Source organism: Onychomys torridus, chromosome 23 (genome assembly GCF_903995425.1).
Source record: "Onychomys torridus chromosome 23, mOncTor1.1, whole genome shotgun sequence".
Lineage (NCBI taxonomy): Eukaryota > Metazoa > Chordata > Mammalia > Rodentia > Cricetidae > Onychomys > Onychomys torridus.
The window spans coordinates 37,364,064-37,377,339 of record NC_050465.1 but is presented as its reverse complement, the minus strand read 5'-3'; positions in this window follow the sequence as shown (position 1 = coordinate 37,377,339).

Genomic DNA, 13,276 nt, shown 5'->3' with positions numbered 1-13,276 from the left:
TCCCATTCTGTAGGCTGTCGCTTTGTCTTGTTGACCTTGTCCTTTGCTCTACAAAAGCTTCTCAGTTTCAACAGGTCCCGTTGATCAACTGTTTCTCTCAGTGTCTGTGCTACTGGTGTTATATTTAGAAAGTAATCTCCGGTGCCAATGCATTCAAGTGTACTTCCTACTTTCTCTTCTATCAGATTCAGAGTAACTGGATTTATGTTGAGGTCTTTTATCCACTTGGACTTAAGTTTTATGCATGGTGACAGATATGGATCTATTTGCAGCCTTCTACACCTTGACATCCAGTTATGCCAGCACCATTTGTTGAAGATGCTGTCTTTTTTCCATTGTACATTTTTGGCTTCTTTGTCAAAAATTATATGTTCATAGGTGCGCGGGGTAATGTCAGGGTCTTCAATTCTATTCCTTTGGTCCACATGTCGGTTTTTATGCCACTTCCAAGCTATTTTTATTACTGTAGCTCTATAGTAGAGCTTGAGGTTGGGGATTGTGATGCCTCCAGAGGTTGTTTTATTGTACAGGATTCTTTTGGCTATCCTAGGCTTTTTGTTTTTCCATATGAACTTGAGTATTATTCTTTCCAGATCTGTGAAGAATTGTGTTGGTAAATTGATGGGGATTGTGTTGAATTTGTAGATTGCTTTTGGTAAGATCACTATTTTTACTATGTTAATCCTGCCTATCCATGAGCATGGGAGATCTTTCCATTTTCTGACATCTTCTTCAATTTCTTTTTTCAGGGACTTAAAGCTCTTGTCATATAGGTCCCTCACATGCTTAGAGTAACCCCAAGGTATTTTATATCATTTGTGGCTATTGTAAAGGGTGATGTATCTCTGATTTCCTTCTCAGCCTGTTTGTCTATTGTATATAAGAGAGCTACTGTTTTTTTTTTTTTTTTTTTTTTTTTGAGTTGATCTTCTATCCTGCTATGTTGCTGAAGGTTTTTATTAGCTGTATCCAGTTCCTTGGTTGAATTTTTGAGGTCACTTATGTATACTATCATGTCATCTGCAAATAGGGCAAGTCTAAATTCTTCCATTCCAATTTATATCCCCTTAACCTCCTTATGTTGTCTTATGTGTCTGGCTAGAACTTCAAGTACTATATTGAATAAGTATGGGGAGAGGGGACAACCTTGCCTTGTTCCTGATTTTAGTGGTATTGCTTTGAGTTTCTCTCCATTTAATTTGATGTTAGCTTTTGGCTTGCTGTAGATTGCCTTTATTATGTTTAGGTATGTTCCCTGTATTCCTGATCGCTACAAGACCTTTATCATGAAGGGGTGTTGGATTTTGTCAAATGCCTTTTCTGCATTTAGTGAGATGATCATGTGGTTTTTTCTTTGAGTTTGTTTATATGGTGTATTACATTGACAGACTTTCGTATGTTGTACCACCCTTGCATCCCTGGGATGAAGCCTTCTTGATCATGGTGGATAATTGTTTTGATGTGTTCTTGGAGTCTGTTTGCCAGTATTTTATTGAGTATTTTTTGCATCAATGTTCATGAGGGACATTGGTCTGTAGTTCTCTTTCTTTGTAGCCTAGTAATTATAGTAATTGGTAATATTCCTTTTGCTTCTATTGTGTGGAACAATTTAAAGAGCACTGGTATTAAGTCTTCTTTGAAGATCTGGTAGAATTCTGCAGTGAAACAATCTGGTCCTGGGCTTTTCATGGTTGGTAGACTTTTAATGACTGATTCTATTTCTTTAGGGTTTATTGGACTATTTAAATGGTTTATCTGGTCTTGATTTAACTTAGGTATGTGGTACATATCTAGAAAATTATCCATTTCTTTTAGATTTTCCAGTTTTGTGGAGTAGAGGTTTTTGAAGTATGACCTGATGATTCTGTGGATTTCCTCATTATCTGTTGTTATGTCCCCCTTTTTCATTTCTGACTTTGTTAATTTGGATGCTCTCTCTCTATCTTTTGGTTAGTTTGGATATGGGCTTGTCTATCTTGTTGATCTTTTCAAAGAACCAACTCTTTGTTTCATTAATCCTTTGTATTGTTCTCTTTATTTTTATTTTAATGATTTTAGCTCTCAATTTGATAATTTCCTGGCATCTGTTACTCCTGGGAGACTTTGCTTCTTCCTGTTCAAGGACTTTCAAGTGTGCTATCAAGTCACTAGCATGACATTTCTCCAGCTTCTTTATGTGGGCATTTAGTGCTATGAATTTCCCTCTTAGCACTGCTTTCATAGTGTCCCTTAAGTTTGGGTATGTGGTGTATTCATTTTCATTGATCTCTGGGAAGTCTAATTTCTTTATTTCTTCCTTACCCCATTAGTGATTCAGTTGAGCATTATTCAGTTTCCATGAGATTGTAGGATTTCTGTAGTTTTTTTCTGTTGTTGAAATCTACCTTAAACCATGATGGTCCAATAGAACACAGGATGTTATTCCAATTGTTTTGTATCTGTTGAGATTTGCTTTGTGGCCAAGTATGTGGTTGATTTTAGAGAAAGTTCTATGGGGTGCTGAGAAGAAGGTATATTCTTTTTTGTTTGGGTAGAATGTTCTGTAGATATCGATTAAGTCCATTTGAGCCATAACATCAGGTAAGTCCATTATGTCTCTGTTAAGTTTCAATTTGGCCTATCTGTCCAGAGGTAAAGTGGGGTGTTGAAGTCTCCCACTATTAATGTGTGGGGTTTTATATGTGATTTAAGCTTTAGTAATGTTTCCTTTACATATGTGGGTGCCCTTGTGTTTGGGGCATAAATGTTCAGAATTGAGACTTCATCTTGGTGGATCTTTCCTGCGATGAGTATGTAATGTCCTTCATCATCCCTTTTGATTGATTTTAGTTTGAAGTCTATTTTGCTGGGTATTAGGATGGCTACACCAGCTTGCTTCTTAAGACCATTTGATTGCAAAGTCTTTTACCAGTCTTTTATTCTTAGGCGGTGTCTGTCTTTGAATTTGAGGTGTGTTTCTTGTATGCAGAAGAAAGATGGGTCCTATTTTCGTATCCATTCTGTTAGTTTGTGTCTTTTTATAGGTGAATTAAGTCCATTGATATTAAGGCATATTAATAACCAGTGATTGTTTGTTCCTGTTGTTATTTTTATTTTTTGGTGGTAGTGTGTGTGTACTTTACTTTGGGGTTTACTGGTGTGGTGTTATCTATTGCCTGTGTTTTCATGGGTGTATCTGCTCTCCTTAGGGTGGAATTTTCCTTCTAGTGCTTTCTGTAGGGCTGGGTTTGTGGATAAGTACTGTTTAAATCCCGTTTTGTCTTGGAAGGTCTTGTTCACTCCATCTATGATGATTGAACGTTTTGCTGGGTATATTAGTCTAGGCTGGCATCCATGGTTTCTTAGTGTCTACATTATATCTGTCCAGGTCCTTCTGGCTTTCAAAGTCTCCATTGAGAAATCAGGTGTTATTCTGATGGGTTTGCCTTTATAAGTCACTTGGCCTTTTTCCTTTGCTGCCCTTAATATTCTTTCTTTATTCTGTATGTTTAGTTGTTTAATTATTATGTGGCAAGGGGATTTTTTTTTTGGTGGGGTCTAGTCTGTTTGGTGTTCTATAGGCTTCTTGTAGCTTCATAGGCATTTCCTTCTTTAAGGTGGGAAAGTTTTCTTCTATGATCTTGTTAAATATATTTTCTGTGCCTTTGAGTTGGTATTCTTCTCCTTCCTCTATCCCTATTATTCATAGGTTTGGGCTTTTCATGGTGTCCCAAATTTCTTGGACATTTTGGGTCATGACTTTGTTGGTTTTAGTGATTTCTTTGACTGATGAATCTATTTCTTCTACCATGTCTTCAACACCAGAGATCCTCTCTTCCATCTCTTGCATTCTGTTGGTTATATTTGCCTCTGAAGTTCCTGTTTGTTTAGTCAGATTTTCTATTTCCAGCATTCCTTCTGATAGTGTCTTCTTCATTTTTTCTATTTCCCTCTTCAGGTCTTGGATTGTTTCCCTTGCTTTTTCATGATTTTCTTTCAGGGACTTATTGTTTTCTTCTGCTTTAATTGTTCTTCCCTCTAGTTTTTTACAGTGTTCTTCCCATTTTTTATTTGTCTGTTCCTCCACTTTATTTTTGATTTCTTCTATATAAGGCTCTAGCCTCTTCATGATGTTACTTATAAGGGTGTTTTTTTCTTCTTCTTCCATTCCATGATGTTCAGGTCTAGCTGTTGGAGAAGGGCTAGGTTCTGGTGATGCTGTGTTGCTCTATATTTTGTTGTATGTACTTCTGCCTTGGCATCTGCCCATCCCCTTGTGGGTTCATTCTTGGTCTTATCATTGTACTTGGTCCAGACAGAGCTGACAGATTTAGGGACCCTCTCTTTGGTCCAGATGGAAGCTCTGGGCTTGATGGGAGCTCTGGTCCAGATGAGAGTCCTGGCTGGATAGGAGCTGGGGGGATGGACTCTGAGTCTCAGCAAGTCCCTGGGGTCTCCTTATCTTGTCCATATGGGAGCTCTTCTTGTCCAGATGGGAGTTCCAGGCAGGATGGAAGCTCTGGTCCAGATGGGAGTTCCTGGGCAGATGGGAGCTGGGGGCTTGTCTTTGAGTCTCAGGAAGTGGCTGGGGTCTCTGGCAAATGGGTTTGGGGGCAGGGTGTTGAGACTGCAGTGTTTTCCTGAGGTCTCTGGTCCAGATGGGAGTTCGGGGCAGATGGGAGCTCGGGGCTCATCTCTGAGTCTCAAGAAGTGGCTGGGGTCTCCAACAAATGGGTGTGGGGGCAGGGTGTGGAGACTGCAGGGTCTGCTTGCGGTCTTGTAAGAGGGGAGCCTTCCCACAGGGCCTTCAGATTGGCCGGAATTGGGGCCAAGTTGGGCAGGTCCTCCCAGGATGGTGCCCAGGGGTGGTACCCAGGGGCAGTTGCATCTCTGACTATAACCTCAGGCACTCACCTCTGGTCCAGATGGGAGTTCCGGGGCAGGATGGAATGCTGGACACTGGTCTCTAAGTCTCCGGAAGTGGCTGGGGTCTCCAGCACATGGGTGTGGGGGCAAGGCCCTGAGGTTGTTGTGTCCACTGGAGGGTCTCTCTGGTCCAGATGGGAGTTCCGGGGTGGATGGGAGCTGGGGTGCAGCAAGTTCTTATTGATGGTTTGGGTTCCAAATGGATATTTAAAACACATTAAACTATAGGAGCTTTTGGAAGACAAAATAAGTATGAATGTTTAAAAGAGAATAAATACTTGAGAAATTTTGTGTCATGTGTCTTTTGTGAGAATTTTGGATTTGTTTGTTTGAAAATAATTTTAAATAAATGATGTTGCATAAAACATTATAAACAAAATTATCTCAGGAAAAATACTCATTTGAATCCTAAAAAACATTAAAAATCTACTAATATGGAGATTGATTTTAAGGGGTAAATTTGGTAGATAACAGCAAAATATTTAAAAGTTAACAAACATAAACCTTCAGAAATTTTAATAAAAAGGACAACAGTTCCTGTGGAATAAATATAATACAAATAGAAATTATTTATTCCTGCAATCCCATCATTAGTTTAGATGCCATACATAGAAGAAGAAGAAGAAGTTCAAAATAGATGTTAGAAGTACTCATAATTTCAGGGATAACTTTAGGTGATACTCTGATCAAAAAATGAGAGGGAGGATGTTACATGAAAGTATTTCTGTAACTGAGACTCAAAATTTGAGCATTCATTTATCTGTATACATCTATTAATGAATCTAAGAATAAAGTCGTTACAGTTCCAATGATTAATTTTGCATAGTCCATTATAGAAATGTGTCTTTATTATTTTGGTCTTTAATCAATACATATTTTCTTGATCTCCAAAAACATATTTACTAATATCTAGATTGCTATTTTATAACAGTTCTTCCAATGTCAATTTTTAGTGTGGTTCATTTAGAAAAAAAAAACAGGCAATTTTTGTCAGTAAAATTATAAAATTATAGAAACTGAATCAACATAATCAGTCAACAAAACAACATTCCATCCACTTAATTTTTCAAGGTTTTTTCCCCACTGTTGACAAACTGACAGCAGCAATTCCCAAATAAGGAGTAGACCAAAGAGAGTGAATAGCATGTTCCAGGGCTCTTACCGCCCTCTAACTAACAATAAGCATGATGAACATGATGGCTTGCATAGCAAGGGATTTTCAAAAACATTTTGAGTTGTTCACACTCATATTATCCAGTTGATTAAGGCAATTTGCATAATTTAGAGGTAATTTCTTTCTGAAAGTCATGATAAAGTGCTCTGATTGCAGTGTGCCAAAGCTCTTCAAATGTGCAAGTTTTTCGAAGGATGCCTACAAATGAGCACACACAAATAAGGTGATGTCTAAACTTTCAAATATTTTAAAATCTGAATGTATTTTTTATCCCTTTAATCTTTTCTTTCTTGTGTGTTTAAAACAAAAAAGGTTCCTGAGCAAAGTTTGGTTTTAAATAATTGTTTTATTTTTTATGCTGTTGTTTGTATATTGAACTTGAACATAACACTCAGTGATCTCTACCTCTTATTATTCTTGGAATTGTGTTATCTTCTCTGAAATATGGGTTAGATTTTGATTAACTAATTTACAATAAAGGCAATATGGTGAAGTTATGTCTTCTTCATTGCCTAATTATGATAAATACAAGCATGTGTGCTGGAAGTTTCCATTCTATTTCTTAGATGCCTTATGAAGCAAATTGCATATTGTGTTTAGTCTTATGGAAAGACTCATAAGGCAAATTATTATTATTGTACAATTATTATCACATTACTGTAAACATCAAAGGAATGTTGAATGCTATGTGGTCTGGGGTGGAAATGGATACTTAGCAGTTATAATTTCAGATGAAGCAATGTAATTGCAGTAATTCATTTTAAATAAGTGTATACTTAATTTTGCCATAGGCTTCTATTCATTTATTTAGTTCAATAGAATTTTCCCAGGGAATGAGTTTGTCATTGGCTTACATAAAATTAGTTAAGCACACCATTAACAAAATAGTCAGCAAACATTAATTTTATGCCATGTACATGGTAAGTGCACCATATTCTGTAAGTGCAGAATAAGCCTTTGCAGGACATCTTCATGTAACCAAATTTTCTAAAGACTCGTGGACAGGCAACACTTCACAAATGTTAAGCTGAGAGTTGGTGGTTAGAAAATAAGAATGGTAGATAAAGCAGTGAGGCCTAGAGAATTTCTACTGAATATAAGAGGGAAACACATCCACAATAAACTTTATAGTTAAGTGAATGCAATTTAAAGCAAGACAATGGTACATTTTAAGGTTACCTGTGGTTATAGAATACTAGCACTGATGTAATATGTTTTAAGATAATATAAGCTACTAACATAAAATAATAGGTATTGAAATATTATACTTTTGATTATCCAGTTGTATAACATATGCTAAAACAGAACAATTTATCTCACATCTGTTTCTTTGTAATTAAGTAACAAGGTAATTTTTATTTGACCAAGAAAGAAAAATTTCTGGGTATTCTGTCAGTATTTATTAACTTCTAAGACTAGGTAGGTACCTGAAACTGACAAGGAGCAAAACTGTAGTATTCTATGGAATTTGTACAATTCTGGTAATAAAATCATAAAACTTTTTATTTTATCTAAAATAATGTAGTTTGAGTTTTCCTGCCTGGCCCATAGTCAGGACAAATCTCTCTCACCCACCAGGGCCCATAGATGCTCAGACCCAACCAAGTAAACACACAGAAACTTATATTGCTTACAAACTGTATGGCTGTGGCAGGCTTCTTGTTATCTACTTTTTCTATCTTAAATTAACCCATTTCTGCTTATCTATACTTTGCCACATGGCGTGTGGCTTACCAGTGTCTTTACATGTTGCTTCTCATGGCGGCGGCTGGCAGTGTCTCCCCCCAGCCTTCTACTTCCCAGAATTCTCTTATCTCTTGTCCAGCCTATGCTTCCTGCCTGGCCACTGGCCAATCAGAACTTTATTTACACAGAGCAATATCCACAGCACTTCCCCTTTTCTTTTTTTGTTAAGGAAGGTTTTAACTTTTACATAGTACAATTACATATAACAAAACAATTATCAAGCAAGAATTTCAGTTACAATATTAAAGAAGATATCCTATCTATCTTATATTTGTGAGTCTAAGGTTTTATATCTAACTTATCTTTTATCATAACTGAGGAAATTATAACTATCTAGTCTTCAACCACATCAAAGACCTCAGAAGGATATAATATTACCTGAGAACCAGGAGAAGGATGCAAGCAACTTTCGGGACTCTTGCAGGGTAGACAGAGACAGCTGGCAGCCTGGACAGTCACCTAATGTTCCTTTGTAAAGTTGGGGCATTTGTCTTCAGCCCACAGGGCTAGTCTCTCGGTCACTTCTCTCAGTGTCCTGTAAAATGTCTGGCAGTTTCCTCTGTGAAGCAGGAACCTGAAGGACCATTTTGTCAAGCAAAGTTTAGTGGTCACCTTTCTATGGGTCCTGCATGTCCAGTCGATCAAGCAGTCCAGGCAAGAACAGTTTCTTGCCCAAATGGCTATTTTTGCCAAGGTGAAGATAAGATATGAAGTGTCTTCAATGCCCATCCTCCTCTCTGAAGTAAATTGGTGCTGCCAGGAGCAGACATGTCTCACTGTCCAGAAAGTGTAAATTTTAAAAGTATTTTAAATGCCATATTCTGTAGGTCTTCGATGTATTTGAAGATTACCTATCTATCTGAAATATGTCTATGTATATCTAGAAGACTTAACTAACATGGCTACAAGTATGATTATCCTAGATGACTAAGTATTAATCTATTTTTAATTATCCATTTCAATTTAAAATGAGCTATACAAACATAATACCTTAAACACGATTAGAAATATACACACAGTATAACAAAATTAACTTTAAGTTTGTATCAATAGACTAAAATCTCTACCAATGTAAAACATTTTAAACAAGTTGTTGCTCTTTAGAAGTTCCTTAATCTACCCTTTCATCCTATTATATCTGTATCATATCCCCTTTTCTTCTTTAGAAAGAGATCTCATTTATAATCAAACTGCTTTAAAGAAAAATATTGGTTTTTCTCTGTCCCACACCAGAGGGCTCTTCTGATTTGGGACACAAGAATCTCTTAACCTTTTCTTTTAGCAATATGTCTGGGTTTAGAGAAGGAGTGAGCCAATTCCATCTCCAAAGCCAGCTTGATAATTTTGGGAATGTGGGCGTAGTTTTTCTTACTACTTCCTGCTGGAGGGGGGCGCTGTATCTTATGGGGACATAAAGAAAATTTTAGGATTATGGAGTAGTCCATTAGGGTGAACCTCTGAGCCAGTTGCCTTGAAAGCATTCTGGATGTTGTATCATCTGGGCCATGGTGTCATTGGAGACCTTTCAGGTGGTCTTGGCTGATCAAACCTGATGTATCTTAATCTGGAACAAATCCACAGCCTCTGGTTTTCTGTGGAAACAAAAGCAGAGACTCCTTTCCAAAGCAACATATCCTTATATCCAAATTTTGAAGTCAAGGTACCTTTAAAATTTACACACTTGTTTAACTCAACAGCTTTTACGATCAAATCTTTTTCTGCAGTTAAAAGTCCCAAAGACAAGACAAACCAGATTCTCTGTGTAATATCCATCTTTGTAAGATTGAAACGCCTCTGTGGCTGCTGGCTCCGCCCACCTCAGCTTCCCAACATGGAGGTGGTACAGTTTACCGCCAGTTCTGGGTCTGGAGCCATGTGTACCATAAACTATCAGAAGCAGTTCTATCAAAGCAGTGCATAGCCCAGAAACTTTTTTTTTCTTTTTTATACTAGCAAAGGCTAAATCTACCACGCAGCAGAATAAATTGTCGCTTGTAGACTCCTCATTCCCACCACACTGCAGGTCAGACGCACAGGCCAGGAACCCGCCATAGTAGCTCAAACCAGCAGGCTGCCACTAACTTGAGAGAAACAATTAGGAAGCTGTTTTTAGCTCTGTTTTAGAATCTTTTTTCTCAGGTTTTAGGTGGAAACTCTTGCCCCACGTTGGGCGCCATTTGTAGTTTGAGTTTTCCTGCCTGGCCCATAGTCAGGACAAATCTCTCTCACCCACCAGGGCCCATAGATGCTCAGACCCAACCAAGTGAACACACAGAAACTTATATTGCTTAGAAACTGTATGGCTGTGGCAGGCTTCTTGTTATCTACTTTTTCTATCTTAAATTATCCCATTTCTGCTTATCTATACTTTGCCACATGGCTTGTGGCTTACCAGTGTCTTTACATGTTGCTTCTCATGGCGGCGGCTGGCAGTGTCTCCCCCCAGCCTTCTACTTCCCAGAATTCTCTTCTCTCTTGTCCCGCCTATGCTTCCTGCCTGGCCACTGGCCAATCAGAACTTTATTTACACAGAGCAATATCCACAGCAAAGTAATACTGCCATACTGTTTATTACATTATGGTAAGAGAAAAGTAAGTGGAATGAATGGCATCACAGATCTAAAAATAAAGGTCAAGGATTCATTTTGACTACACAAATGCAGAAAAATCTGGGATACTTTTTTTCAATTTTGATTTTGTTTCACTTCTTCTATGATGTATTTTAATAAAAATTGGATTAATTCTTTGAGAATTTCATAGAATGTATTTTGATCTCATTCCTCCCCAATTCCTCTTCCTAATCCATCCCACGTCCACTCCAAATCCTTAGCCTCTCAGTCTAGTGTAGTGTCCTCTTTTTTAAAAAAATTAAATACAACCAACTCCAATCTGTTCTATACATATACATCTGAATGGAGGTCTAAATACTGTACCATGATGGACTAAAGACCAGGATCTACAACTTAAAGGAAACTTCTTTGTAGCATAAATATTACAGAGTCTTATTAATACAATCAAACCTGGGCCAAGTATTGGGGTAAATGCTAGAAGATCAAAGAAGCAGAACAAGCCACAGCATCCTTCTTGCCAGTTACTCAGCTGATCCTGTTTCCTCAGACTGGAAGCCTCTGTGTCCTCATCCAGAATGAATCTCAGCTGAACTGTGCTGCTCCAAAGCCTAAAAGCTTAACCAGCCAAATGCTTCTAGTTTCTGGTCTTTATGTCTTATATATCTTTCTCTTTCTGCCTTCACTCCCTGGGATTAAAGGCATGAGTCATCATACTTGGCTGTGTCCTTGAACAGATGGGTTTCTGCCTCTGGAATACTAGGATTAAAGGCATGTGCTACCAGTGCCTATCCCTATGTTTAATATTGTGGCTGTTCTATCTCTGACCCCAGATAAGTTTATTAGGGGTGCACAATATTTTGGGAACGCAATACTACCACACTTCTTCTCCCTCTCTCAGAAGCCATCAACTATCCATAGTTCCTAATTTAGGGGTGGACATTTTTCATTCACATTTGTCACAATCAGAGATTCTAAATCTTCACTTGTAAAAGTATTTGTGGCTGTATCCACTACCCACTCCATACTTAGACATTTCACATGTTCTTCCAGTCTAGCCTGGTAAGTACCCTCGACTACCAATTATCATTTTTCTTCAACTTACCAGATCTAGACTGGGTCTCACAGCTAGTACCCTAAACTAGTCTGACCTCTTCCTAAGCCATAATCAAGCTTTGCACTTCCACCCAGGTCCATCCTGCCTGCAACCACCCACATACTCCTTCTAGATTACCAACAACACCTACTAGGTATCCACATTTCCCATATCCTCTTGAAGGGCTTAGCCTGGTGAGTACCCCTCATGTTGCCATGTACATCTTTTTTGTAGCCCACTAGATTTTCCTGTGCATTAGTTGTCTAGGGTTTGTCAAGGTAATTCTTATTGATAAGCATTCTACAGGACTAATCAGCATTCCTGCCTTCATTAGCAAGGGGCTCTTACTTGGTCAGCATACTGCATGCATAGCCCGAAGACTATGGGACTCTCCCACATCATATTCAACCTGTCTACACAGACAGATCCACCCCCACCTCCAATTCTGGGCTTGAAACAGGAAGTAGATCTGTACACCAGCCCAGTCCCTTCTGTTCACTTGACTTCCTTCTACCCAAGCCATTTTCAAACTCTAGACTGAACCAATCCCCACAGCTTGTGTTTCTTCCCAACTTGCTTTCCCCAGAACTATCAAAGGGAGTCTACAGGCCCAAATCTCATTGTAAAATATAAAAGATCAAACCAGTATCTTCTCTATAAAGCTTACCAGTCCTGTAGAAATGTTTGTCAATAGGAATTACCTCGACAAACCCCAGACAATGAATTTAAAAGAACAATCATAAACACAATCAACAAATCTAAGGGGTTTAAGGAAAACACAAAGAAGCAACTCAAAGAAATCAAGAAGAAATCCCTAAACAATAACAAATGTCTAGATGATGCCAGGAAAATGGAAACATGAGACATGGAAAGGATGATGACAATCCAAGATTTGAGGACAGAATTCAATTAAGAGTTAGAAACTTTGAAGAGGATTCAAAAAGAAAAGAAGATGGGGTTGAAAAATCTAACATCCCTACAAGAAAACTCAAAGGAAATCCTTACTAACAGAAGGCATCAATCCAGATATGGTGTTTCAGGTCTCAAGGATAAAAGAGAGGATCTACAAAAGAATTCTATTGAGTACCAAGACATAAATCCATGCAGTTATGGACATCTGGTTTTTTTTAAATAAAGAATCCTGAAATACACACTGGAAAAAAGATAGCATCTTCAATAAACACTGCTGTTCAAACAGAATAGTCACAGGTAGAAGAATCCAAACAGACTTACACTGATCACTCTGTACAAAACAACTCCAAATTTATCAGACTTCAACATAAAACCAGATACACTGAGCTGAGCCCAATATAATAAAAAGTAGGGAACATCCTTGAACTCATCAGCTCAGGGAAGACTTTCAGAACAGAAAACCAACAGCACAGGTACTACAATCAACAACTAATAAAAATGATACCACATGAAGTTGAAACACTTCTATGTGGCAGAGGACACAGTCATTTGAATAGATTGGTATGTTACAGAATGGGAAAAGATTCTTTTTCCCCCCCTGAAACAGGGTTACTCCATATTGTAGTTTTGGTGCCTGTCCTGAATCTCTCTCTGTAGACCATGCTGGCCTCGAACTCACAGAAATCTGCCTGCCTCTGCCTCCCAAGTACCCACCCAGCTGGGTAAAGATTTTTTTTACTAACAATACAACAAATATGGAGCTAATATCCAAAATGCATAAAGAAATCAAAAAGTAGATATCAAGAAAACAAATAGCCTGGTAGTGGTGGTACACATTTAACCCTAGCACTTAGGAGGCAGAGACAAATGAAAGTG